Raw genomic sequence first — 4,964 nt, forward strand, 5'->3', positions numbered from 1 at the left:
AACAATCCCGGAAAATGAAACGTTGTCGATACAGACACGTACCTAAACCACACCTGTAGCTGCCAAAGGTTCGATAAGGCGGCAGTTCAGACAGAAACATATTACTTGAAGCCCTCATGTGATGAGATTTTTGCAGGTTTGCAGCGTTTATGATCACACTCTCACAGTGGGAATTGCACTTGAGTGACAGGGAGTGAACCCCAGATAATACACTTCGGTTGAAGATGCCAGAAAGAATATGAAAATAACTAAAGAGCTAAAACCTAAATGAAAAAAATTGATTCCCTTTTTTTTAATTACTTAAATCAATTTCTATTAAAACAACGAAAGCCTGCTGACTGAGAGCAATAGACAGGAAGCAAGTTAATGAAAACACGAGAAAGGCAAGGGTAGGGTTGGTTTTCTGTTGATTCAGGAAGGTGAAAGAAGAGAAATGGAGTAGAGAGAAAATGACAGGATGAGAATTTGACCTGCACACAATTAATGGAAGAAATGTTGGACAGCAAAGGAGAACAGAGGATTATTAGAAAGAAATGAGAAATAAAATAAGTGATTTACACTGACAGATGGATGAAGAGAAAGGGACGATGAGAAGGCGAGACAATTCGAAGAGGTAACGCAGAATTGAGCAGAGGATCAATGTTTCAGTACAACTGTGACTGAGCAGCTGCCTTCCTCCTTAAACCGCCCAGCTTATCTCTAGCTTTACATCCAACCTTACCTTCCTTCCCTCTCCCCAAAATATCAAAAAATACCTATATAATCAAACATTTATGAGTAAATAAAGGGTTTGCTAACTGTTTCCTTTCAGTCTAACATGACAATGGTATTCATGATCTTTGGTGATTGTTAGTGTCAAAGTCTCGACTTGGTCTCGATACACTCCGGTCTTGGTGAGGACTAGGGACTATTTAGCAGACTAGGTCTGCTAAATGGGGAAAGTTTTTCTGAGTTCAAGATATGTACGTAGAGCTTTTTTTTTTAAATTCTGAAATATTTGCATATTCATAGATTCTGGATTTTTCAAAGAGGGAGAAGGAATAGATGTAATTTTAAGATTTGTTTGAGGTAATTTAGATAAACAATTGTATTGGCCATTCAACTACAGAAGTATGTTTATATTTAGATTATGGTCTTCCATATGACCTCTTCAGCAATAAAGTAATGAATTTTAAGTGGATTTAAGGGTCATCGTGGTAGAAAAATCATTTTTACTGAATTTAAAAAGACCCATAGTCTTGGTGTCTTGTATTTGGGAAGCGCAGTGCAGAAGCAGCACGACACTCCCCGCGTACCAATGCCCATGATGACGCTGCCAAAAAGGAGAATAGAAAATGTAGATATTGTGATTTCTTGTTTTGTTTTTGTAAAACTTCCTCTTCCCTCTCTTCCTTTTCTTCTTTTCACCTTTCCAATAAACAAACAGCATTTTTTTTTTTTTTCAAATGGAATTCAATTAGTTCAGGACAAAGAAAGAAACAGTGATGGATCAGATGGGTTACACAGTATCGAACAGCAGGCTAGACACTGGGAGCAGCACATTTTTTACTTTGTAGAGTACTTATCTAGAAACTTTAAATCCTTTGCCATTCTCAGGAAACTACTTCTTTGCAACAAATGGTATAAGTTATATTTGGTGCTGCAATATGACAAAGTACTGAGCTCCGACATATCACACAATAGACATGTCTCTGAATCCAAGGCTGGTGTTGGGTACAGAATCGATTATTGATTGAAAATTGAAATTATGAAATATGTTGTATCAATATTAATAAAGTTAGGAATATGGGTATTCATAACTTTACAACACTGACAAAATCAAAACAGAGCACCACTCTGGAAACCAGGGACCAGTAGTAACCTGTGAAAACAGTCTCATAGGTGGCGTTCCTTTTAAAATACAGATCTTATTTAATTTGATTAATTCATGTTGAAAGAAATAGACGAAGGGATGAACAATCAGCCATTGTTTCCTATCACTAGGGTTGGCATCAAGAACCGAGTCGTACCTGTCGTAATAGTTTTAAAGCTTGCGATTCCAGTGGAATCGTTTCTTTATTTGAACCGTTTGGAGGATTTGGTTTCAAATCGGATCACCGGATCCTAATTTAATATGCACAGGTTTTGGTTTCCGTAGCGGCCAGGCGCTTGTTGTGTTGCAGCCATGGAGTACAGTAAGCGGGGTTATAGTCTAGTCTAGTGTTTATTTTACATTAAAAAAGCCCTGTAAAACTGCAAATCCCCTTGAATCAAAATAAAACGTTCCTCTTATTAGTGAAATAAGAATGTGACCCGTTTCAACTCCCCCCCCTCAAAGAATCGTCATTGAGAATCAATTAGAACCGAAATCTAAAGGAAGAATCACAATAGGAATCAGAATCGTTAAAATCCAAACGATGCCCGACCCCACCTACCAGCCCTAGTTGTTTCTGTCTGTCGGTGTGCATCAGGGGCCAGCTCAGCATCACTCTGGCATGCATGACTGACGATTCTGCCTGAACTACCACAAGCTCTGAGTCTCGGCAAACTCCATCAGCTGTTCACCTCTGAACCTGCAAACAGACACCGGTACCTCAATCTCATGGGTTGAGAGGGTGGGAAATGGCTCATATGCTTCTCGTTTCTTTCACTTTCTCCCCCCTCTTCCGCACATCCCCTCCTTTATCTCTCTCATTCTCACTAATGTGCTCAGGGGGAGTCTCACCCTCTCCCAACAGTACATCCATCAACAACCGAGCATGACTCGCTGCCTTCCTTCCAGGTCTGTAGCCTCTTCCTCGTCTATCACTCGTTTCTTATTTCCTCCCATTTCACTCCCTCTATTCATTTCTAGCATAGCCTCACTCAGCCGCTATTGCTTACCCCTCTCAATTTATTTTCTCAGATTTTTACCAATTTCATCCAGTCTTTGCTCTATCAACATCCAGGAACGATTTACCATCTTATGCTCTATTTGAACTCTATTTCACATATTTGTTTAGGCTATATCTCTTTCTCCTGATTTCCCATATCCTCCCTTCTGTCTTGTCTCTTCCTCTCTTTAAAGCCTTTCTGTCCAAGGCCTCTTCCTTAGTTTATTTTTTATTTTTCTGTCTTCCTCCCTCTGTCCAAGGATTACAATGATATTGCTCTTTGCACAGAGATGAAAAGGAAATTATACAGTTCCACCAGAGATTTACTACTGACTACTATAAAATGACTTATATATTGTATGAATCATTCATTGTTTTAAGATTTTAAAAGTAATTGTGCTTACATACAGTACACCACTGCAGATCCAGGCAGCAAAAGGAGAGAGGGCGTCACTCTCCTGTAAGCATTTAACTTTTTGATGCCGCAACCAAAATGCTGGACTTTTCAGGCGTTGTGTGCTCGCCATGTGACCATGGCAACTACCAGAACCACGCAGAGAAAACAACAAGGAGGCTAATTTTACTGCTGTGTGGAGGGCCGTGGATTTACATGACACTCAGAGGCAGAGTGGCAATCGGGAGAGTCGGGACTTTTCCCGGCGGGCTAAGTAGTAGTAGTTTGGAGGCTGTGAGAGCCGGTCTAATATAGTTAGACACTGCAAGGTCTTAGCAGCACCATCCGGCGGCCCTCTGCTCAACCAGTACGGCGGGCAGCAGCAGTACTTTACACAGGCTAATAAGAAAGCACGGTCACAACCATGTCTAGGATTTTCAGGAATATAGCGGGATCAGTAAGCGGCCCCTCCCCAAATGGAATAGCCCTGGTCAGTCTATGACATAAAGCCATCAAACACCTCTTTTTTCTATGTCACATTTGGAAGTAGAGTTGTTCCGATACCGATATCGGTAGCACTTCTGATACTGAGTAAAGCGCTGGTATCAGTATTGGGAAGTACTAGAGTTTATGCACCAACCCGATACCAAGTGATAAAGCCCCACCTTAATCTACGTTAAGTAGGTTATTTACGCTCTTTTTCCGTTAAAACTGACTGTCAAACTGGATAATAAAAAATGTTCTGTGGCGTTCATTGTTCATGTTTCAGTCATTCATTGTGTTGTTTATGTTTCACAAAGAGTTTAATCCGAGCCAGACCGACAACAAAGGCCGAAATCATATCACATCCATACAGGGATAGTAGTACACAGTTGTTAAAACATAATAAAATATATGACACACTGGTATCAGATCAGTACTCGGTATCGGCCGATACGCAAGTTCAGATATCAGAACTGGTATCGGGAAGCAAAATATGGAATCGGACCATCTCTATTTGTCTCTCTAGATCGACAATGTTAACAGACAGTGTGTGAGACTAATGATGAAGAGGCAAAAAAGAAAAGGGAAAGGTGGCGCTGAGAAGGTCTGACACCAAAGGAAAACAAGGGATAGAGATGCTGTGCTGTGTGTTGTTCATTCATTCACCATCCCAACATTCATTAAGAACTTTCAAACACAGCAGCATGTAATGACATGCATCAGGTCCTGCTGCTGATCTGCTTGCTGATTTATTTATTTTTAAATAATATGTGGTGCATGCACTTATTTATGACTGCAGAGTAATGTCAAAGTAAAAAGGGAGATAATAAAAGCTAAGCAGAATACAGATGGAGTGCGAGGGAGATATGGAAGCTGAGAACGAGAGAAACGTCGAGAGAAACGTCGAGAGAGAGGAACAGAAACATCGTTGAGGGACTTCGCTTCCTTTACATGCTGTTCACAATAAACAAGGCTGAACCGCTGTTGTTTTACCCTCACACAAACACACACGTTAACACAAAGAGATGCACAGTAAGAGAAAAACATTAGCACATAACCACACACACACACACACACACACACACACACACATCACACTTCAACAGCTGAACATGGCAGGTGTTCAAACTAAAACAAGTGACTGCCCTTTCACTGACCTCAGGAAGAGAGGAAAGGCACACACACACACACACACACACACACACACACACACACACACACACACACACACACAC

This window comes from Etheostoma cragini, chromosome 17 (assembly GCF_013103735.1).
Source record: "Etheostoma cragini isolate CJK2018 chromosome 17, CSU_Ecrag_1.0, whole genome shotgun sequence".
In the NCBI taxonomy this organism is placed as follows: domain Eukaryota; kingdom Metazoa; phylum Chordata; class Actinopteri; order Perciformes; family Percidae; genus Etheostoma; species Etheostoma cragini.